This window comes from Arachis ipaensis, chromosome B6 (assembly GCF_059453495.1).
Source record: "Arachis ipaensis isolate K30076 ecotype BB chromosome B6, ASM5945349v1, whole genome shotgun sequence".
NCBI classification, from domain to species: domain Eukaryota; kingdom Viridiplantae; phylum Streptophyta; class Magnoliopsida; order Fabales; family Fabaceae; genus Arachis; species Arachis ipaensis.
Genome location: NC_142441.1, coordinates 63,763,211 through 63,788,836, shown reverse-complemented (window position 1 = coordinate 63,788,836; position 25,626 = coordinate 63,763,211). Strand labels below are relative to the sequence as shown.

Here is a 25,626-nt window from a genome sequence, read left to right as displayed (position 1 = left end):
TTCACAAAATTCATTCCATACCCCTCAAAATAACTTCACCACAACACATCCATGTCCACAAAATTACTGTCAACCTTCATCTCTTGAGCTAGCAGAGGATCTCCTTCAAAAGTCTAGAGAATTATTGGAAAGACCAGAACAATCTTGGAAAAGGCAAGAAATCCTCTTCAAGAAGATGGATGGGCACTTAGAGAAAATAAGGAGAAACTTAGAACTATCAAACATTGAGGATGAAGACCAATTTGTGGGTGAGGAAGTGGAAGAACAAGAAGAAGAGGTTCCTGTGTCAAGTGAGATATCAATGAAGAATGAGGTTGTGAAGGTATTTGAACCTGAGATTCCATATCCACAAAAGCAACTTGAAGTGACAATGGAACATGAAGATTCCCTCCCAAAGGACTTAATGGAAGATCATGCAGAAGAAAGGGAGGAATTCCATCAAGGAAGACCACACTCAAATGAAGCAGAGAAGTGCATAGAGGAAAGGCTCATGGAACTACCAATGCAAGAAGCTTCTGAGGAATAAAACACTCCAACAATCACACAACCACCAAGTATTGATATCCAAGAAGTGAAGGCAACTAACAAGAACACCGAAAAGAGGATTGTGACCAAGATACCAAGGACAACATTCAAGAAAATGTCACTTGCAAATAATCCTACTCCTGATCCAGCAAGCAAGTTCAATCCAGTAAATAACGAAAGGAAGCATGCTGAGGAGAGACCAAAACAGGGGACAATAGCTGAATCTTCTCCCCCTTGAGGTCATTCTTCTTAACAAACTGGAAGAAGAGGAAGAAAGTGAAGAACAACATGTCAAGCTAATGACAATAAAGGAGCACTTGTTGGGAGGCAACCCAACCTTAGGTAACATTTCATTTTTCTGCTTTGTTTATTTTCTTTCCTTGATTTGTTTATTTTCATTTCTAGGCATATGATTACATTCTATGTTTGGTGTTGCCCTGCAACAATCTGTTTTCAATCTTTCTGGATGATTGCATCAATTCTAAATTGAAAGTGTCACACTAAGTTTCTAAGTTTGGTGTGCAACTTAATTTTCTATGCAATGAATCCAGCAACACCACTTGTCTACATAATCATAATGCCTTAGCAGTGTTAGCTTTCTTTTGGTTTGATATTTTTTATTTTTTTCTTTGTTTTAGTCATTTCTTTGTTTTTAATGCTTTCTTTTAGTTTTCTCATTAACTATTTCTGTTAATACCTCACCAAGAAATCCTTATTCGTGACAGATTCTTCGCTTGGTGATTGTATTTAATACATAACAGTTTCATTTGCTTAGTTTTACTTCAAATAAATTGACATGTGATTACAGTCTAAGTTTGGTGTTGCTATGCAACAAAAATTGATTTCCAATCTTTACTGGATACTTGCATCAATTCCAAGTGAAAGTGTCACACTAAGTTTGGTGTGCCACTTATCTTTTATGCAATGTATCATGCACACCCTCTTATTTTTGTAATCACAATGTCTCTGTTTCCTGTGCCTTCATTGTTATTTCTAATTTTTGCTTGCTTAAACACATGTGCGACTAACATTTCATTGTGTAAGACACTCATAATCCATCATAGGCCCCACCACTGTTCTAATTGTTGCTTGAGGATGAGCAAACACTCCAAGTTGGTATGGAAAGGGGAAGAATAGGAGGAAAAGGACAACAACAGTGAAGATGAACTACAAGGTGGTAACATTCCTTTCTCCTCCTACTTATTTCCAGCACTGTAAATTACATGATTGTCTTCTATCTTCTCTGTATGCATGTGTGTTGTGAATAAGCATAGCTTGATTGCTAATTTGTAACATCTTGCTGTGACATTATAACTACCAACTGGAATTCTGTGAGTTCAAAAGCAATAAAGTATCATGATCATAAACAAACAAGGAATTAAAGAAGAACTTAGCATGAGCTTATGAGTATTGGAAGGCTAGTATGGTTAATTATTACTCAATTGCATTAGATTTTATTAAATTGAAGTTTTCGTCTAGGATATTTTATGAAATTTTTGAAATCATGAAAACCTTGAAGAAGCAATTGCAAATTAAGGCAAGAAAAGCAAAAGGGAAAGACTGAGAAAGCGGAAGGCTCTGAGTACCAATGACAATTCAATTGTTAAGTACTTGTGGTGTTTATGTATCAGGCAAAAAGCTTTAAAACAAAACATTTAGAGTCAAGGCTAGGCTCAAGTGCAAAAGCACTCCCTCAAAGCTCAAGGCTCTGAGCATCAATGATTAGAGAGTCAAGAAAAGAAACAAATAAGCTTAATGAAGTCTTCTAATTAAATATTTGTGGTGCTTATGTATCAAGTGGTAATACTTGAAAACAAAGCATTTAGAATCGTAGCTTTGTTATCAACTCATGGAGCAAAGCACCCAAAAGGAGAAGCTAATAAGAAAATCAAAAGCTTCTTTTAAGGAAGAAATATAAGGAAAAGATTTCATAAAATGAGCTAGATAGAAGCATCAATCATTTACATTTCTTTTGTGATTGTAGCGTGCATAGAAAACTAGCCAACCATGAACATTGAGTTGCTATTCTTCTTACCTTGGATTGTCAATCTTCATTGCATGATTCTTTTCTTGCTTGGGGACAAGCAAGGTTTAAGTTTGGTGTTGTGATGACATGTCATCATGTCATATTTTTCTATGCTTTTTCATACAAGAAATTGATGATTAGTGCTTAAATATTGAATTCTTTTGTGCTTAAATGGTATATTTCTTTGATCTTTTGATTTTAAAAACTTTGAAGGAAATAAGAAGAAAAAGAAGAAAAAAAGCACAAAATAAGCTAAAAAGGAGAAAAGGGAATTTTGGGGCACATTTTGGAGCCTTAGGCCACCCTTTTAAAAGCGTGGCCCATGACTAAATCAAGGAAGCGTGCTCTGTTTGACAATCAGCGCTCATTTGCCAAGAGAATGCTAAGTTAACTAAAGCAGCATTTTCGGGCAATTACAAATTTGGGATTGGAGTTTTGACACTGACGCGCACGCGTACATGACATGCACGCGTCGAAACTGCCACCCTGGATAACCACGCGTACGCGTTCTTGACGCATACGTGTGGGTGTGACTTACCTGAAGAAGGACGTGCAAGCGTGGGCTGAGCGGCAGCGTGGCAGTAGCATGTTTGAAGACCCACGCGTACGTGTAGCGGACGCGTACGCGTGGGGAGCGCTCAATTGAAGAACGCTACGCTCATTTAGAGAATGCTGTAAAGGACTCACACGCGTACATGACGCGTACGCGTTGATGTGCCAGATTGCCAAAGCACGCGTAAGCGTGAGGGACGTGTACGCGTGGAAGGCCCAAAAAGCAAAAAGGACGCGGACGCGCAGAGAATTAGATGTCTGCGGAACTTCCTTGGTCGATTAGTGTTCTATGGAGGTTGGCGTTGGCCAATATTATGGTAATGACCATGGGGTCATCATGCCCTGGGATGATGCCCACAGCGTCTTCTTGGGTGAAGGTGATACTGGGGAGGTCGACTGACCTATCTCCTCCTTCAACATGGTACACCTCTTTGAGGTGTCTCTTGCGTGACGACTTAGAGATCCTGCTTCCTGCGAATCCCCCATTTATCATATAAACATGTCTCTCACGCGTGCTAGGTGGGCATTCAACTCGTCCGACCTCTTCATCCCTTCTTCTTTTCCTTGGCTCGTCTGTTTTATTAGCTAGAAACCGATCTAGTCTCCCTTCTCTTGCAAGATTTTCAATGACATTCTTTAGATCAAAGCAGTCGTTGGTAGAATGTCCATAGATTCGGTGATATTCGCAATACTCTGTCTGATTTCCTCCTCCTCTTTTATGTCTAATCGTACGAGGTAGTGGGATCTTTTCAGTGTTGCATATCTCTCTATATACATCCACAAGTGATACTTTAAGCGGGGTGTAGTTGTGGTACTTTCGAGGTTTCTCAGCAGGCTGATCCCCCTTTTTCCTGGACTCTTTATCCTTGTCTCGAGGTGGGTGGGAGAATCCAGATTTTGAGGTTTCTCCTAGTCGAGAGTTCTCCTCCATATTAATATACTTTTCTGCCCTTTTTTGTACCTCGTTTAGAGATGTTGGATGCTTTTTTGATAAGGAGTGGCTAAAGGATCCTTCTCTTAGGCCATTGATGAGACCCATGATGGATGCCTCTATAGGCAGACTTTGTTTGTCCACACATTCTTTTTTTAAATCTTTCCGTGTAGCTGCAGAGGCTTTCCCGATCTCCTTGTTTAATTCCTAGCAGGCTTGGGGCATGCTTGGCTTTATCTTTCTGGATGGAGAATCTAGCTAGCAACTTCTTGGCGAGGTCGTCGAAACTTACTATTGACCTTGGCGGCAAGCTGTCAAACCACTTTGTTGTTGTCTTGGTCAAAGTGGTTGGGAAAGCTTTGCATCAGATTGCATCTGAGGCATCCATAAGATACATCCGACTTTTGAAATTGCTGAGATGATGGCTTAGATCCGATGTACCGTCATATGGGGTCATGTTAGGAGCTTTGAAATCCTTTGGGACTTTAGCTTTCATGATTTCTTTGGTGAATGGGTCCTGATATTTATGGGAGCTTTCTTCATGGCTGGATTGAATGGTTTTGGTTTTAAGATCGGCCTCGAGCTTTAGGATCATGTCGTCTAACTCACGACGTTGTCTTGTTTCCCTCCGAAGATCTCTTTCAGCTTCGCGCTAGTGTTCAGCATTTTGTTCGACCTGCTTGAGTCGATCTTGCTATTTTTGGAGGGTATCTAAAATTTCTGTGTTTGGAGAATGCTTGTCTCCGTTTTGTTGAGGTGTATCTTTCGATGTGATGTCTGCGTTCTTATGCGGCGTCCTGTTTTCCATATCAGAATTGTGGTGGTTGTCAAGGTTGTCTGCGATGATGATGGAATGACTTCCAGGTTCTCCGACAACGGCGCTAATGTTCCGAGGGTTACCTAAAACTGAAGGTCGATCTCGGATGAGATCCACTATGGTGGCCAAAACTGTCGTGTCCGACCTGTTGGAGCTGGTGCTGCTGATCCTTGATCACTGGGGGTGGTGGTACTTGCAAGAGACTCCTTGAGCAGGAATTTTATGTCGAATCAGAGTATGAGTTATACCTGGGTGCTCCAGTGTATTTATAGTGGTGTGGGCTGACCTTTCTAGATAAGATAAGTTAGTTATCTTATCTTATCTTTTTGAGTGAAGGCATCTTATCTTTTAGGCCAACCGCCTTTGGAGTGGGCTGCGTCCTTTTGTTTGGGACTACTTGGGCATTTATAGTGATTTGGCCGAGCTCTTTAAAGAGTGGTCGGCAGCGATCCAACCTTAAGAGGTCGGATGTTCCTGTATGAAGTCAGCTCGGGTCGCATAGCTCGACTCGGGGTATAAACAGGAAGGAATCCCCAAATACTAAAAAGTCATCCCTAAAGACTTCAATGAATTTTTCAATCATGTCTGAAAAGATAGATAACATGCAGCGTTAGAAAGTTGCAGGTGCATTGCACAGTGCAAATGGCATGCGCCTGTAAGCAAAGACTCCATATGGACAAGTGAATAATGTTTTCTCCTGGTCTCTTAGATCAACCACTATTTGATTGTATCCTGAATAGCCATCCAAGAAACAATAATATGCATGTCCTGCAAGCCTTTCTAGCATCTGGTCCATGAAAGGGAGAGGGAAGTGATCTTTTCTTGTAGCTTCATTAAGCTTTCTATAATCAATGCACATCCTCCATCCTGTGACAATTCTTATAGGGATGAGTTCATTCTTTTCATTGGGCACCACAGTGATGCCTCCCTTCTTAGGAACCACTTGGACAGGGCTCGCCTATGGGCTATCTGAAAATGGATAGATTACCCCTGCCTGCCAAAGCTTCATAACCTCCTTTTGCAATACTTCTTTCATGATTGGATTCAATCTTCTTTGTGATTGAATGGAGGGCTTAGCATCTTCTTCCAACAGGATATTGTGCATGCATATGAATGAGCTTATCCCTTTTTCGATTAGCAAGCGTCCATCCAATGGCATCTTGATGCTTTTGCAGCACCTTAATTAACTCACGTTCCTGTTCTTGACTGAGAGTAGAGTTGATGATTACTGGATAACTTTTATCCCTTCCCAAGTATGCATACTTGAGAGTATGAAGCAATGCTTTCTGTTCAAGTTTGGGTGCTTCTTTCTCCTTTTTCCTTCCCTCTGGTGTGCTTGGAAGGGGTACTTCAGCAGCTTTGATATCAGCAACCTCAATGTCTAGTGTGGAATCTTCTTCTGTCACTTCTTCAAGTGTTTCTTCAAACGTTTCTTGCAGCACAATGTCCACTGCATCCAACCTCATACATTCTCCTAGTGACTCCTGTGGGTAGCTCATGGCCTTGAACACATTAAACACCATTTTCTCATCATGTAACCTAAGGGTAAGTTCACCCTTTTGGACATCAATGATGGCTCCAGCAATGGCTAAAAATGGCCTCCTAAAGATTATTGAAGCTTTGGCTTCTTCCTCCATATCCAACACCACAAAGTCAGCAGGGAAGATGAAATTTCCCACCTTCACCAACAAATCTTCTACTATTACATGAGAGAATTTGAGTGATTGGTCTGCTAATTGGAGAGCCATTCTTATTGGTTTGGCTTCCTCAATCTTCATTCTTTTCATCATTATTAAAGACATCAAATTTATGCTGGCTCCCAAATCACATAAGGCTTTTTCCACTGTGATTTCTCCTATGATGCAGGGGATTTAGAAGCTCCCTGGGTCCTTTAATTTTTGAGGCAATTTGTGTTGGATGATAGCACTACATTCTTCAGTTAAAACCACAGTTTCATCATTCCTCTATCTTCTCTTTTTGGTCATTAATTTCTTCAGAAACTTAGCATAGAGTGGCATCTGCTCTACTGCTTCAACAAAGGAAATGTTGATCTGAAGTTTCTTGAAAATCTCCCAAAATCTGGAGAATTGGCTGTCCTTTGCATTCTTCATCAGGCGCTGAGGGTAAGGTACTTTAGGGACATGTGGCTTTAGGACTTCTTTTACTTCAGGTGGATTGGGAGCATGTGTTTGTGCTTCCTCCTTGTTACTTAAACTTCCCTCTGCTTCCTCCTTTTGAGTTTCCTTTGAGGTCTCTTTCAATTCTTTTCCACTTCCGAGAGTAATAGCTTTGCATTCCTCCCTTGAGTTTGCTTTAATGGCATTGTAAGGGTTATGGCCAGGGGATTGCTTGGTTAGATATCCAATTTGTGCTTCAAATTTCTAAATGGCAGCATCTTGGTTTTGCAAATTGGATCTCACCTCCACCTTGAATTTTTTCATGTCCTCAGACTCCTTGCAAAGATTTGAAAGCATAGCTTCAATACTGGATAACTTGTCTTTAGATGGTTGATTGGGAATTGAGTGTTGAGGCTGATTGGCTTGGGCTAGATATGGTGACTGGGAAGAATTGTTATATGGGTGTTGATATGATCTTGGATTGGATTGTTGGTAAGTGTACTGGTTGGGATTATGAGGTTTCTGATCTTGGCCTTGGTTTTGTTGGTTTTTCCACCCAGAGTTTGGGTGGTTCCTCCAACAAGGGTTGTAAGTTTTTGAGTATGGATTATGAGCTTGCCTAGATGAATTCCCAAGGTAATTGGCTTCCTCCCAGTTAACTCCTTCCTCTATGTCCAACTCTCCTTGAGGTGATGGTTGGGTATGGATGGCTGCAGCCTGATTCTTCTCTATTTGCTTTGTCAAATCAGCTAGTTGCTTGGTGATCATCTTATTCGGGGCCAGGATTACATCCATATGGTTTAATTCTATGACTCCCCTTTTGTTGCTTCTGTCTGAGGCATAAAAATACTCATTGTCAGCCACTGTTTCTATGACATCAATGGCTTCTTCAATGGTCTTCTTCTTGTTAAGGGATCCTCTAGATGAGTGGTCTACAGCTTTCTTTGATTCATAGGAAAGCCCTTCATAAAAGATATGCAATTGCACCCACTCATTAAACATATCGGGGGGCATTTCCTTGTCAAATCTTTGAATCTCTCCCAGGCTTCATATAAGGTTTCACCATCCTGCTGTCTAAATGTCTACACCTCAGTTCTCAGTCTATTCATTCTTTGAGGAGGGTAAAACCTTGCTAAGAATCTATTCACCACATCTTCTCAGGTTGTCATGTTCTCTTTGGGAAATGATTCTAACCATTTGGATGCTTTGTCGCTCAAAGAGAATGGAAATAGTAGCAATCTATAGGTGTCAGGATAAACACCATTAGATTTAACTGTATCACAGATCATTTAGAATGTAGTGAGATGTTGATTAGGGTCTTCTTGGCTACTTCCTCCGAAAGAACAATTGTTCTGGATGAGAGTAACGAGCTGAAGCTTCAATTCAAAATTATTAGCATGGATAGTTGAATTTTGAATGCTTCTACCACAGTTTCCTGTGTTTGGATTGATGTAGGAGCCTAGAATTCTCCTCTCTTGTCCAGCAGGGTTGGCTACACCTCATCTGGCATGATTATTCACCTCTCCTTCATGATGGTTTTCCATATCATCATCCATGTTTATATTCAAGTCTTCCTCCTCTTCCTCTACACCAATAGCCTTCTTTCCTCTTGCTTCCCTCCATAATCTCAGGAAGGTTCTCTCCGGTTCACTGTCAAAAGAGGTTGAAACCTCTCTTCTACCTATCATACAAGTAGCCAAACAAGCAGCAACCAGCAAGTGAAGACTTCATAGTTAATGAAAAAGTGTGGTTAGAGCAATTGAGGCAATTAATCAAACAATTAATGAGTCAGTGGATTAATTTTGCTGGAAAGTAAGGAAATAACAAAAAATAAAGAGAAACAACTAAAATTGAAGAAAGTAAATGTAACAGCAGAAATTAAAATTCAATTAACAAAAGAAAAGAAAAATGCTCAATCTAGTTATCCTCCAATTTAGTAATTGTCAATACAAAACCAATCCCCGGCAACGGCGCCATAAACTTGATGTCCCAAAAATTGTCTCTCAACAATTTTCTACCGGCAAGTGCACCGGATTGTCGTCAAGTAAAAACTCACTATAGAGTTAGGTTGAATCCCATAGGGATTGGTTGGTTGATCAATGTTAATTAGAGAATTGTTCTAGTTGAGAGAAATCAGAATTGAATTGGTGTTGCAGAATGTAAATTGGCGGGAAACTTAAATTGCAAGAAATTAAAGTAACAGATATTAAATTGCAGAATAAAAAGAACAGAAACTTAAATTTCAAGTAATTAAAGGGCAGAAGCATAAACTGCAAGAAAATAAATGGGAATGGGGAAATTGAGCATCAAATTAAAGATAGAATGTAAAAGAATGGGTAGATCAGAGATGGGAAAGCTCATTGGGGTCATGAGATGTGATAATCCTCCGGATCAAATTCATTTTCATCTCTTCCTCAATCAATGCATTCATTGATCTCCTTGGCAATTTTAAATGATTAGATCCCAATTCCTTGGCAATCTAATCTCTCCAAGCATGAACAATTGCCCAATTCCTTGATTTAAGTGCTCATGGGAAGAGATGAAGTATGGTCACTGATTATACCACACATATTCATAGATCAAAGTGTTGGTAGGATTACATGTCACGATATCCATCCAAACCCCAATCTAATCCAATGTGAGAAAGCAATTCTAGCATGATCTCCTTATTCCTTTTCCAAGGTTCAGAGGAGATCCAATTATAAATAGCTTTTTTTCCAAGACAACTATCCAATTGGGTGAAGAACGAAAGCTTTCTGGTAAAATCAAGAGAAAAGAAAGAAGAAGAAGCATGAAAACTAACATTGATCCATTGAATTACACAGAGCTCCCTAAGCCAATGAAATGGGTTTAGTTGTTCATAGCTCTCAAAATGGAAATTAAATCTGGAAAATACATTGCAGAATTGAAAAATTGCAGAAAGAAGAAAATTGGGCAGAGTTTCAATATAGTGTGTAAGCCCCCCTAACTAACTTGAATTCTAAGCTATTTATACACTTTCTTCCATTGATCTTCAATCTCTGAATTGGGCTTTTGGCCTTAATTGGAATGGGTTGAAGTTGCTCCATTTGGCTTCCCTTGCTGTTGAGAAGAGATCTGCTTGAATTGCATTGTTCTGATGCCCACGTTTGAGCTCACGTTTGAGGGAAAACGTTGAGTCAAATGTCCTTCAGAGAAAATTGAGTTTTGGGCATTTTGAGCAATGTTTGACTCAATGTTGGAGTGCCAACATTTTCTTATCCACGCGTACGCGTGACATACGCGTGCGCATGGATGGTGCAATTTAACAGTCCACGGATATGCGTTGCCTATGCGTGTGCACGTTTGGGGCTAAAATGTTCATCCATGCGTGCGCATCTCTTATGCGTGCGCATGGATGCAAATTCCCAAACTTCAACTTTTAAAATATTTTCGACGATGTTGGCATCAGCGTTGGACCAACAACGCTCCCTCCAACATTGATTCATCCACACGTGCGCGTCATGTATGCGTGTGCATGGATTACCAATTTTCAAAATCATGATTTTGGAGCTCAGATTGTGCACGTTGGCCTCAACGTTGGACTGGCAACGTTCCCTCCAACGTTGGCCTATCCACGCGTGCGCGTCACTTACGTGTGCGTGTGGATTGTCAAAAATGCACAATCTACGCGTGCGCGTATAGCATGCGTACGCGTCGCCACCGTTTTTCCAATTTTCCAGAAAGCACTTTGTATTCAGCGTTGGAGGTAACGTTGGCTCACCAACGCTCCCTCCATCGTGGGTATCAGAATTATGCAGCAGATTTTGCTCTGCCGTCCCTCTCAACGTTTGAGACAACGTTGGTGGTCCAACTTGGCCACCAACATTTCTTCCTCCTCATCTTTTCCATGGCCATTCTTCAACCTTCTTCCATGCATTTCTTCACTTGTCATCAACCAATATATGCATCAATACCTTGCTAACATCATGAGAGATTGCATCATTCTTAGTACATAAGTAATTATGGCCCAAGTCTCATGAAATTGCATCAAAATAACCATGGTTGAATGGATCTAGGTATACATGAATTTCTAACCCAAATGATTACTTATAGCTCAAGAAAGTGCATAAAACCTAATGAAATCAAAAGAAAAAGGCTAGTGGAACTAGCCTAAGATGCCTTGGCATCACGAAGGTTGTGGGACAGTGGAGAATTGTTAGATTTAGAAATCCACTAAGTTAGATTACCCTTTTTCATTGTGGTTTTAAAGTTAAGGTTTTAAATTTATTTATGTTTTAAGCTTGAATTTTGTGATGGATATGAAGTTCTAAGATTGCCTCTAGTGTCCCGGAGTCTTATATCTTACATCAATGGGCACTGTTACCATACTGAGAACCTCTAGTTCTCATTCCATACTCTGTTGTTATTTTTTAGATGCAGGTCACAACCCACCTCGGTGAGTTTCTTAATGGTGACAGAGCGGAGGATCTTTGCTATGTTTTGGAGTCTTTTGATTATTTTGTTTAGCTTCTTTCGCTTTTGTATTTATATTTACCTTAGAGGCTTATTTTGAGGGAAATATTGTATAAGTTGTTTTACTTTCAAAACTCTGTACGTTTGCATATAACTAGCCGGCTTAAACTCTGTGGGTGGCGGCTAGATCCTTATGACTATTATACTTTGATATATCTATATATATGTCTTGGTATCTGTACATATATCTTGTGCCTCGATTAGTGTAGCTTCATGTGAATGTTTTGCGCTTCTGGAACTTTGTTTTTGAGCTTATTTCTTCATCAGGCTTCTAGAGTTATTATTTCTTTCTATATATAAATACGTATGAGCTTTAGACTTGTCATAACCTTTGATTAACCTTACCTTTACGATGCGAGATAAGACTTAGGGTAATTAGGGTGTTAGACTTTTGTTTCTTTATTTTTTCTTGCCAATTAAGTGTTTGTGATATTGCCTCACTAAGAATTACTTATTTGTGACATATGAAATTTTACTTTCTTGTGTCAGTATGTTGTTTGATACAGAACATTTTGATGAAGAATGGAGTTTCCATCATCTTTTTGTCAATCAAATTTCATGGGATACTTCTCACCACCACAAAATGATTCATATTTTGATGCTAATGGTGGTTGGGAGTACCAAGAACAAGGAATGATGGGATACTTCCGAGGGCCACAAAATGATCCATATTGTGATGCATTTAACAACTACTCAAGTTGTGGTTGGAAAAATCAAAACCAAAGAGATTTCAATGATCCATACCCCATTCATAAAGAGCCATCATCTCTTAATTTTCAAACCTCATCTCCTAATTTCTCATATCAAAATTCCTAACCACTTGAGTATGCCTTAACACAATTCCTTCTGTCAACCACAAAATCCATTTCACTATACACAAACTCCTTTTCAAAATCTACAAAATCCATTTCCCCACTCATAAAACTCATTCCACTATACGCAAACTCCTTTCAAAATTCATATCAAGTCCCTCAAAATTTCACCACAACTTATGCACCTCAACAACATCATCAGATATCCTCTCTCAAATACTCACTAAAACAAATAGCCCAGTCTAAAGCCTCAATGATCCATTGATGAATAGATTATTGATGGTATAGAATTTCTCTAATGAGATCTCGTTGCAAGTATAGTTTCTAAACTAATTAATAATCCTTTCATACAAAAATTTGGTTGTCACAAGTACAAATCCCTAAAATCTATAAACCGAAGTATTTAAACCTCGGGTCGTTCTCCCTAGGAATTGCAATAAAGTGTCCTTATTATTGGTTATGAGTTATGTTTGGGGTTTTGATAAGAGACATGAAAGATAAATGGCAAGAAAGTAAACTAATAGCTACAAAAGTCTTGGCAAGGGTTAGTGGTCAAAGATCTCTATCCCTATCACTAACCATAACATGAGAATTGGCAAGGATCAATCCCACTAAGTCATCCTCTAACTAGTAGTAAAGGAAAGTCAAGTGAGCTATATCAATCCAAGTCCATAAGTCCTAGCTCTCCACCAATTCAATTAGTGAGACCTAGAGTTAACGGCTCCCAATCATCAATTACTTGGACATTAGTAACTCAAGAGTTCCTAAGTTACCTTCCCAAGCCAAGAGCATAAAATTCTACTCTAAAATCCAACCAAGAATTTTATCAAATACTTGGAAGGCATAAAAGAAAAGCATAGTAAAATTGCAAGGAAAGTAAATCTACTCTACTCGATTGCAAGGAATTAAACAACAACAAATCAAATGAACAATAAAGGAAATCAAAATATGCATCGCATTAAAAAGAAAAGGAAGGAAAAAAAGTGCATCAACATAAAAGTAGAGAATTACAAGAATTGAAATACAAAACTAGAGAAAGGAGAAGAAGAGGAACAAGAATTGATAAAGGAAAAGTAAATCAAAGCATGAAATTAACCTAGATCTAAGAAATCCTAATCTAGATCTAACCTAATACTAATTCTAGAGAGAAGTGAGAGCTTCTCTCTCTAAAACTAACTTTCCCTTCAAAACTAATGATGACTAGGTGTGTCATCCCTCTTTAATCCTTGGGTTAAATAGCATCAGAAATGAGTTGAATTAGGCCTAAAATGCACCAAAAATCGCTGGCCACGAGTTGCACTTAAGTGAGTCATGTGCAACATCAGCGTGTATGTGTACAGTGCGCGTGTGCATCTCTAAATGCGATGCAAATATAGTAAATGTTATATCATTTTGAAGCCCCGGATGTTAGCTTTCCAATGCAACTAAAACTGCATCATTTGGACCTCTGTAGCTCAAGTTATGATCGATTAAGTGCAAAGAGGTCAGGCTTGACAGCTTTGCGATTCCTTCATTTCTTCATGAGTTCTCCATTTCTACATGCTTTTCCTTCATTCCCTCAATCCAATCCTTGCCTCCTAAATCTGAAATCACTTAACAAATATATCAAGGCATCTAATAGAATCAAGGTGAATTAAATTTAGCTATTTTAAGACCCAAAAAGTATGTTTTCACTCTTAAGCACAATTAACAGAGAATTTACAAAACCATGCTATTTCATTGGATAGATGGGGAAAAGTTGATAAAACCCTCTAAATGAAACACAAGATAAACCCTAAAAATGGGGTTTATCATCCATATCCTTGAGCTTCTAAGGGAAAAGATCAGAGAAAGGATTGAAAACTTAGAAGCCTCAAGAAGAAATCTAGAGGTGCAATTGAACCCAATGGCACAATATTTTGTTCATGAACCAACCAATGTCTTCCTTAGGCAAAGGGAAGAATACAACGCCATAAGCTTGATGAATGGAGTGGTGCATAGCAAGGAAGAGGAAGATCAAATTATGGGTGCACACGAGGAATTGGAAAAGCAAGAAAAAGAGGCCCATGTATCAAGTGTAATTCGAATGAAGGAGGAGGTTGTAGAGGCATACAAACCCAGAACTTTGACAATGACTAATTTGCGTAGGTTAGGAATTTGATTATCAAAATGGAATTGGCGTTGTAAGTATAGTCCTAACCCAACAAATGGACCATCAATCAAATATTATCACAATTTAAATCAAATATAAACCGAGAGTATTAGACTCCTGGGTCATCTTCCCTAGGAGTTGCAATGAAGTGTACAGTTATTGGCTATGAGAGAGAGCATGGGGAATTGGGAATGAAAGCAAGAGAGTAAGGGAATGTAAATAGCAAGGAAGTAACTTAGCATGCAAGGAATGTAAATGGCAACTCTTGGCAAGAATTGGGGAATTTAGGATTCCTATCCTAGTTGTGGTTCACAAACATGGCAATTGTGTGGAATCAATCCAAATTAGTCAATCCTCCTTGAGGATAAGTGAAAAGAGCATAATTGATCTCAATCCATAAGTGCTAGTCAACTCATTAATTACTTAGTGAAAGACTAGCGTCAAAGGAAACCAAACCAATTAACTATTCTCACACAATGCGGAATGGACATCCACAACTCAATTCCACCCAAATACCCAATTTCTCAACCCAGAGTGTGAAAACTACACATGCAAGAAATTAAACATCAAAGCAATTAAATGTAAGGAAAGGAAACTTCAAATTCAAGAAAACATCTTGGCAAGTAATTGAGAACTAAGGCTACCTATCCTAGCCATTGACCATAAACACAGGATGATTATGAAGAGTTAATCCTACTTAGTCAACCTTACATCGAAGGTAAGTCAAATAGACATAGTCAATTTCAATCCCTAAGTCCTATGTCAACACTAAGGGGTCACATAGAGTCAAGGGAGACCAAATCAACTAACTACTCTAATATATCAAACAAGAATGGACATCAATAACTCAAGGATCACCAAAGTCATCAATTTCAAGCCAAGAGTGTAGAAAAACTAAGTGAAAACTAAGCCAAGCATTTTATCAAACACTTGGTGTGCATGAAAATAAAATAATATTAAATTGCATTAAAAGTAAATTCCAAAATACCAAAAACAAGAAAATAACAATGACAACTAAAGAAAGCAATAAATGACATGGAAACATAAATTTGCATTAATTGAAATTAAAATAACAAAAGTGTTCATAACATGAAAATGGACCTAAAAGAGAAAGGAACAAAAGAGATGAAAAAGATAAATACAATAAAGCATAGAAACATAAATGAAACTACACTGAAGCAAGAATTAAAGTGCTGAAATTAAAAGAAAACTAAGCTAAAAACCCTAATTCTAGAGAGAGGGGGGAGCTTCTCTCTCTAGGAACTAAGAGAAAACATAACAAAAACTAAACCTAATTACCCCCCTTCATTCCTCTTCACTTTGGCCTTAAATAGCTTCAGTAAATGAGTTGGATTGGATTTTGGAGGCCCAAAAATCGCTCCCAGTGATTTGCAATTAATGACCTACGTGCATGCATGTGTGCGTATGCACGACCTATTGTGCATACGCACGGTTGCGCAGAATTCCTATCGTGCGTACGCACGACATTTGGTGCGTATGCATCTTTGCACGAAGTCACCGTTGTGCGTACGCACACATCACTGTGCATACGCATCTTTGCAGCAGTTTCCAAATCTCATTTTCTTCATGATTTCTCCCTTTTTTGATGCTCTTTCTTCACTTCTTCAACCCATACATGCCTTGAAAACCTGAAATCACTTTACAAATACATCAAGGCACCAAATGGGATTAAAGTGAATTAAAATTGATGAAATTAAGCACAAAAGAGCATGTTTTTCCTTTCAAGCACAATTTAGGAAGAAATCTCAAAAGCATGCTATTTCGATGAATAAATGTGAGTTTATGTGATGAAATCCACTCAAATCAAACCAAAATATATCGTAAAATATGGACTCATCAAACTCCGTACCCACAAAGGCTACTAGAGGTGACAAAGGAACATGCAAACTCACTCCCAAAGGAAGCAATGCAAGATCCTTCAAAAAAAAGGGAGGAAATACACCAAGGGAGTTCATAATCCAATGAAACAGAGAGTTGTATGGAGGATGACTTAAGTGAACCATCAATTCAAGAAGTTCTTGATAAAGAGGACACTCTAACCATCACACAACAACCAAGTCTAGAAATCAAAGAAGTGAAGGCAATCAAAGACATCACTCAAATAAGGATTGTAACCAAAGGCAACATCCATGAAAAAAAGAAAGTCAAAGAGCAATCCAACCCCTGCTCCAACAAGCAAGTTCACTCAACGTAACAAGAAAAGAAAGCTTGCTGGGAGGAGATCAAAACAGGGGACATCAACTTTATCTTCTTCTCCATTGAAGTCATTTCTCTTAACCAACTGGAAGAAGACGAAGAAATTCAAGAACCACATGTCAAGCTAATGACATTAAAGGAGCACTTCTTGGGAGGCAACCTAACCGTTGGTAACAATCTTCTTTCTTTATTTGCTTAGTTTTACTTTCAAATAATTTTGCATGAGATTGCATGAAATAAATTTGGTGTTTGATGAGCGGATATTTTATATGCTTTTTGGGGGTAATTTCATGTAGTTTTTAGCATATTTTAGTTAGTTTTTAGTATATTTTTATTAGTTTCTAGGAAAAATTCATATTTCTTGACTTTACTATGAGTTTGTATGTTTTTCTTTGATTTCAAGTATTTTCTGACTGAAATTGAGGGAGCTGAGCAAAAATCTGATTCAGGCTGAAAAAGGACTGCAGATGCTGTTGGATTCTGACCTCCCTGCACTCAAAATGGATTTTCTTGAGCTACAGAAGTTCAAATGGCCTGCTCTCAATTGCGTTGGAAAGTAGACATCCAGGGCTTTCCAGCAATATATAATAATCTATACTTTGCTCAAGGATAAAAGACGTAAACTGGCGTTCAACGCCAGTTCCATGTTGCATTCTAGCGTTAAACGCCAGAAATAGGTTACAAGTTGGAGTTAAACGCCAGAAACAGGTTACAACCTAGCGTTTAACTCTGGAAACAGCCTAGGCACGTGTAAAGCTCAACTCTCAGCCCCAGCACACACCAAGTGGGCCCCAGAAGTGGATTTCTGCACTATCTATCTTAGTTTACTCATTTTCTGTAAACCTAGGTTACTAGTTTAGTATTTAAACAACTTTTAGAGATTTATTTTAGACCTCATGACAATTTAGATCTGAACTTTGTAATCTTTGATGGCATGAGTCTCTAAACTCCATTGTTGGGGGTGAGGAGCTCTGCTGTGTCTCGATGAATTAATGCAATTATTTCTGTTTTCTATTCAAACACGCTTATTTCTATCCAAGATGTTCATTCGCACTTCAATATGATGGATGTGATGATCCATGACACTCATCACCATTCTTAACCTATGAACGCATGCCTGACAACCACCTCCATTTTACCTTCGATTGAATGAGTATCTCTTGGATTCCTTAATCAGAGTCTTCGTGGTATAAGCTCGAATCCATTGGCAGCATCCATGAGAATCCGGAAAGTCTAAACCATGTCTGTGGTATTCCGAGTAGGATTCAGGGATTGGATGACTGTAACGAGCTTCAAACTCACAAAGGTTGGGCGTAGTGACAGACTCAAAAGGATCAATAGATCATATTCCAACATGAGTGAGAACCGACAGATGATTAGCACTGCGGTGACAGCGCACCTGGACCATTTTCACTGAGATGACGGATGGTAGCTATTGACAACGGTGATCGACCAACATACAGCTTGCCATAGGAGGAACCTTGCGTGCGTGAAGAAGAAGGCAGGGAGAAAGCAGAGATTCAGAAGACAAAGCATCTCCAAAACTCCAACATCTTCTCTATTACTGCATAACAAGTATTTAATTCATGCTCTTTTACTTTTCACAATCCAAACTGATAATTATAATTGATATCCTGACTAAGAATTACAAAATAACCATAGATTGCTTCAAGCCAACAATCTCCGTGGGATTCGACCCTTAGTCACGTAAGGTATTACTTGGACGACCCAGTGCACTTGCTGGTTAGTGGTACGAGTTGTGAAAAGTGTGATTTACAATTCGTGCACCAAGTTTTTGGTGCCGTTGCCGGGGATTGTTTGAATTTAGACAATTGACGGTTTATTTTGTTGCTTAGATTAGGAAATTTTTTTCCTTTTTTGGTTTAGAGTCTTCTATCATTGTTTTTGGTTGAAATTTTTTTTAAATTCTTATTTTCTCTTTTAAAATTTTTCAAAAATTTTTTACAAACTAATAATTGAGTTTCCTATTTGAATTTAGTTTCATATTTTAAGTTTGGAGTCAATTTCATGTTTTTATTTTCTTTTAAATTTTCGAAATTATATTCATTGTTCATTCTTAATCTTCAAGTTGTTCTTGTTTATTTTCCTTGTTTGATCTTTAGTTTTTCTTGTTTTGTGATTTTTCTTATTTTTCTTGTACTTTTTCAAAATATCAATTTTCAAAAAAAAATTTATACATTAAATACCTTATTAAAACACTTTAAATTTATAACTCAATTGGCTAGAGCGTTGTGTTTATGTTCCTGGTAATTAGGAGTTTTCCTTTTAAAAATTTTTCAAAAATAATTTTTCTTTGATTAAATCTGGTGCCAAACTTTTAAGTTTGGTGTTCTCTAGTTATTTTTCTTTAATTTTCGAAAAGTTATTCTTAGTTTTCTAAAAGTTTTAAGTTTGGTGTTCCCTTTTATGTTCTTGAATCTTTGAATCTTGTTCTTGTTGTTCTTGTGAGTCTTCAAGGTGTTCTTGAGTCTTCTTTGTATTTTGATCTTAAAATTTTTAAGTTTGGTGTTCCTTGGTGTTTTCCCTCCAAAATTTTTGAAAATAAGGAGCATTGGATCTAAAAATTTTAAGTTTTGTGTCTTTTTATTATTTTTCTCTTTCCTCATTGAATTCAAAAATATCTTTTCCCTTTATTTTAACTGATTTTTCGAAAATTACCTTCAAAAATTCAGATTTTTATTTTAAAAATCAAATCTTTTCAAAATTCAAAATCTTATTCAAAAATCATATTCAAAAATTTTCAAATCTTTTCAATTAATTAGTCAATTCAACGTACAAATTTATTTTTATCTTCTTTTTCTTTTAATTTTCGAAATCTATATTTTATTTTCTAATTATTTTAATTTATTTTATTTCATTTTTTTCGGTTATTTTTTAATTAAATAAAACAAAAAAAATAAAAATAAAAAATAAAAATATATTTTACTTGCAATTCACATCATCTCCTTTTCTCTGCCATGGATCTAAGAGGAAATGAACAGTCTAGAAGGACTCTGGGGTCATATGCTAACCACACTACTGCTGCATATGGGAGTAGTATCTGTATACCCTCCATCAAAGCAGGCAGTTTTGAGCTAAATCCTCAGCTCATTGTCATGGTGCAGCAAAACTGCCAGTATTCTGGTCTTCCACAGGAAGAACCTACTGAGTTTCTGGCAGAATTCTTGCAAATTACTGACACAGTACGTGACAAGGAGGTAGATCAGGATGTATACAGATTGTTACTGTTTCCGTTTGCTGTAAAAGATCAAGCTCCCATCGGATCGGATCGGATACTATATCCGCATTTTTTTAGCTCGGATCGGATCAGATATCGGATATATCCGTGTAATAAAAGATTTGTTTTAAGGCCCTTTTTTTTCTGTTTTTGAAAAAAATGTCCATAAATATCATAAAATTAAAAATTAAAAATAAAATTGCAACTCAGCAATTAAAATTTATGACAACACTTGGTGAAACAACACATTAAATCAGTAATTTAACATACTAAAATAGCAACTCAACAATTCAGCACACTAAATCATACTAAAACAGCAATCCCAGCATACTAAAAACACTAAAACAGCAACTTGACAAGTTCCAATTAACACATCTCTTCTAGTCTTCCAATTGACACTATATCAGCAAGCATTCATTCCTATTAAGAAATAACGAGTGAGAAAAATTAGTAAAACATGTTGGAATAATAAATTATTATATACCAATACAATACAAGCACCATTGAATACCTAAGATGGTTGATGAGATTGCATTCCACTTTGAACTTCAGGATCTCCGACACTAGTAACTCCAGAAAATTCTATTCAATTCAACAATAACAAAATATGTCATGGTATGTCAATGCTCTAAAATGAAAGACAAAAAATGAATAATAATTAATAAAATACAAATGAACTAATTCATTATATACCTGAATCAACAGCGGCATCTCCTTCATCAAGCTCAACCAATATCTTAGCAGGCTTCAACCAATTTTGAGTGCAAATTAACGCCTCTATAGTGGTGGGACTCAGACAACTGCGATAAGTGTCAAGGACACGACCTCCTGTGCTAAAAACTGACTCAGATGCCACAGTAGAAACAGGAATGGCTAATATATCTCTAGCCATTCAAGAGAGAACACGATACCTCAAAGTCTTTCCTCTCCACCACCTCAATATATCAAATCCACTAAAATCTTCCGCCACTTCATCTTCCAAATACCTATTCATTTCATTTTTCTTCAACTCACTTAATTTTATCCTTTGAGTTTGCTTCCACTTGCTCATAGGATCTTCAATCGTAATACTATCATTCTCACTCATCTCAACACTAGGATTTGGTGTAGTATCCGAAGAAATGCTAGCATCTTGAGTGTCTTCAGGGGGTCGCAGTTTCCATATGCTATATTGCTCAAACAATTTAGCAATGATATCCTTCAATTTTCTAAAGATCCTTGAAGATTTCTCACTTTGACCATACATCTCAGACAAAGTAAACTGAATATATTCCAATTTATACCGCGGATCAAGAAAAATAGCAACAAGTAATAGATAGTTCAGAGATGGCTTGTTCACTGAAGTCAAAGGAGTAGAAGTATAAGAATGATCAGAATCATCCCAATACTTATCAAATTTAGCCTTTGTCGTTGTTGCCATTCCATTCAACACTAAATCATCACTCATAATCCATTTATTCAAAGTGCATAAAATCTTACACAATACATGGAAAAAAGTATTTGAAGTGACATTCAAAGAACTAGAGAATGAAAGCGTTGCATGATAGAAGATTTGTAAAAAATGTATAAACATACGAGCTCTACTCCAATCCTCATCACTAGGAGGCCCCCCATCATCTTCAAGGTATCTTTCAAAATGAGCATCTTCCCTAGCAAGACGAGCAAATGCCTTTTCAAATTTTTCGGCCACTTCCAACATCATATAAGTAGAATTCCACCTCGTCGGCACATCAAGAACAATAATTTGTCGACTTGTAATGTTTGCCTCATGTGCACACCTCCTAAAGGTTGCTAACCTAGACGGAGATGACTTCACAAACTTACAAGAAGTTCTAATCCTAGCAATAGATGACTGTAGATCTTTCAAACCATCACAAACAATCAGGTTTAAAATATGGGCAGCACATCTCAAATGAACAAATTCCCCACCCAACATAGTACAACCATTCCATTCTCGCATGATTTTAACCAAAGTATTTACAGCAACAAAGTTTGCACTAGCAGTATCCACAGCTCCAAAAGGGACTTAAGTTTAGTTTTTTCCTCTACATACAACTGCATACAATCCCTAGCAACTGTCATACGACTCGGAATCTTAAATTGAGGTTGCATTTCACCACAAAATCCCCTAAAACCAGTATTTTCCACAAACCTAAATGGAAGCTCATCAATTATCACCATCTTACAAAGTTCAAGCCTACACCGATCCTGATTAAAGTCTACTGCCTTTAATGTTGGTGGTTCCTCTAAATTAGAATTTTTGAACACAAGAGTTTTCTGTTTTTTATCAACATGATTTTTCGGGTTCTTCGCACAAGTTCTAATATGTTTTTTTAGGTTAGAGGTCCCATCTCTACGACTATGACATTGTAACCATTTCAAACAATGCTTACATTGAGCCTTAGTTTCCTCATCATTTTTTTGAAGTGATCCCAAACAATAGAAGGGGGTCTAGTAGACTTTCTTTTACCTGACTGGCCAGATTGTGCTGCTGTCGCCAAAGAAGGAGCATCACTTGAAGCTGGATTGGTATTTGTTTCTCCTCCCCTTGTTGATTCTTCTGGTGTAGATCCAGCGACACTAGGTGGAGTAGGAATACTCCCAACTTCAGACCCACTTGCATTAGTTGTAAGCGCTTGTTTATCAACCATTCTAATTTTCCAACACAATCCTACAGTTAAATAAGCCATAACACTATATCAGTTTACAAACAACAGACCCTCAGTGCCATATGACTTCGATTAAATAAACCATCTTAATTTTCAAACAATTAAACCTTTAAACCATATAAACCATCAGTGCCATATCTGTTCACAGTTGAATAAACCATTCAAATTTACAGATTTTATTACATAATAACAGTATAACACAATGATTCAAGTACTTTAAAATAAGCCATAACACTATATCAGTTTACAAATATTAATATTATTATCGTTATAAGAACAAACAATGAAATCAAACCATATCCTTCATAGGGTCTATGGATAGAGACAGCAAATGGGAAATCACATGGTATTGTCTTCAAGGATTACTTGACATTTGAGATATGAATCCAACATTTTTTCCCACCCTCGGAAATAAAGTTTACAAATTACATCCCATATGCTAATAACTAAATTTAAAATATTAGAATTCAGGCCATCATAGTTGACACCTTCAGAAAGAGACTTTACAAGGAATAAGTTAATAATTATGTAGCCAAAGTAATGCTTAATTTCTATCTTCCAGACTGGCTCAAAACATATCATTGGTTCTCTCTTCTCTGATGCAATACTTCTTGGATCTATTGATCATGAAATAAAGTTGATTGCTCTTAAATAAGGGACTACATTTTGTGAAAATCACTAGTAATTTGAAGTCATGAAATATTTTCCTAAAAATAGCTAACAATTTCATCAATTATTAAAACAGTTTTAAAAAGAGAAATTAAAATAAAATTAATTTACCCATAATACCTGATCAGTTGAAGAGCCGAGAGCAAAAACGATGGAGAAAAAGGATGGCTGGTCTGACTCTGACAGATTCACGAAGCTGCTTGGAGAGAACAAAAAATGATGAAAGTGACCGTGAGCACTAGAGGAGGTGACCGCACTACTGGAGGAGACCACCGACCGTGAGCGCTCCACCAGTGAAGAACGCGACCTATGAAGAACGTGTATGGAGAACGACACGATCGCCGTCCACCGCGTCGATGGAGGAGGCGACGACCGTGCAGCTGGAGCCTGGAAGAACAGTCAATGATGACCTTAGGAAACGGTGATGGACAGCGAACACTGGTGATAGAGCAAGGTAGAGCCGATTAGAGATTAGAAGGAGAGCCAGAGTTTGAGAGTCTGAGTAAGTGAGTGAGGATCTGAGATTGAGAAGAGAGTCCAGAGTTCAGAGAGTGAAAGAACCAAAGAGGTGAGGAGCGCCGTAATGAGGGATTTAGGGTTAGGTCACAATAACATAACATTAGCTATTTATATGATGTGTCATGTGCAGATCTGTGCGGATCTGCGGATCTGATCTGCGGGTATCACTGCCAAATCCGCGATCCGATCCTACCACAGTGCGGATCGGATCTGATCCGTTCCGATGACTCTGCGAATCGGATAATATCCGCGAAATTCGGATCGGATGCGGATAATTACCGCGGATCTGCGGATATTATCTGATCCATGTGCAGCCCTACCCACAGCAAGCATAAGGACATGGAAACAGTTATCAGACAAATTCCTGAATCAATATTTCCCTCCAAAAAGGATGACACAGCTAAGGCTGGATATCCAAGGCTTTAAACAAGAGGAAGATGAATCCCTTTATAATGCCTGGGAAAGGTACAGAGGGATGCTAAGGAAATGCCCCTCTGAAATGTTTTCAGAGTGGGTGCAGTTAGACATCTTCTACTATGGGCTTACAGAAGGAGCTCAGATGTCCCTAGACCACTCAGCTGGTGGATCTATACACATGAGGAAAACTATTGAAGAGGCTCAAGAGCTTATTGATATAGTTGCCAGAAACCAGCATCTGTACATAAGTAATGGGTCCTCTAGAACAAGTTGCTGAACTCAATCAACAATTGTGCTTTCTAACAAAACAGCTAGCAGAATTCAAGGAGATGCTTCAAGACACTAAAAATGATAATAAAAATATGGAGGCACAATTGAATCAGACAAAACAGCAGTTATCAAAGCAGATAACAGAAGAGTGCCAGGCAGTTCAATTAAGAAGTGGGAAAACAATAAATACCTCGCTTCAGAGCAGCAGAAAGCAAGGAAAGAACAACTGACAGAGGATGAGCAAAATATCATCCAAAATCCCTCTGAGGACAGTAAGAGCCCAGAGAGGAATGATTCTGGCGCTCAAACGCCAGAAAAGGATGGAGAGCTGGTGTTGAACGCCCAACCCATGCTCAGTTCTGGCGTTCAAACGCCACAAACAAGTAAGGAGTTTGCGTTAAACGCCCAAAGGAAGCTCAGTTCTGGCGTTCAAATGCCAGGAACAGGCAAGGAGTTGGCGTCCAATGCCAATCCAGCTTCCACCCCTGGCATTCAAAACCTAATCATGTGAAATATTCTTAATAAAATATCTAAAATTACTATTTTTTCAGGTTATAATATTGAAATTGAAGGAAGTAAAACCTTATCACCGATAGTTGACCATCGCATTCCTTGAATACCCACACTAGGAGGGCATGAACCCAATGAAAACTCCTGCAGCTCGACTCTTTCCCTAAATTTTTATAATTGGCATCGAGTTAATTGGCTTCTTATAGTGCATAATTTGCATCATATCATATTTTAATGTAATTACTTCACACAACAGTATATAAAATACAGTATGATGCATCTGAGAACAAATAAATAACTTACCTAGCCTTTGCCATATCTTCCTCAAGGCATCTCACACACTCTGCAACTTTTTCCAAGGACTTCTTAGCCACTTCCTTTGATAATGAAAACAATATATATTACAAACCTTCAATACAGAAAACTCAGGAATAAAAACTTAAACTTAATTAAGTTTTAGTCGTTGAGATGATAAAAAAAATCATATAAAGTGGGACATTGATTTATATACTGTATACAAGGATAACTAGAGAAGCAGAAGGCTAAACTCCCCTTGCAGAACTAACAAAAGCTAATATCGTGAACTATAAATAGTTAAATGGGCTTGTTCACATTTCAACTTTCAAGCTCAAAGGGTTTATGCATGAGAGGACATCATATATGTTCTTAATGAACATTTGGGAGAGTGGGTTCAAAATAGAAATATGGAATT

The 25,626-nt window shown here is 37.8% G+C and overlaps 1 non-coding gene across 1 annotated transcript; it reads left to right on the top strand.

The window, feature by feature from the left end:
• Window positions 1-7,964: 7,964 nt before the first annotated feature.
• Window positions 7,965-8,071, top strand: LOC148556220 (small nucleolar RNA R71). The gene has a single exon (XR_015886324.1). It is a non-coding gene; the product is annotated as a small nucleolar RNA R71 (small nucleolar RNA).
• Window positions 8,072-25,626: the final 17,555 nt, after the last annotated feature.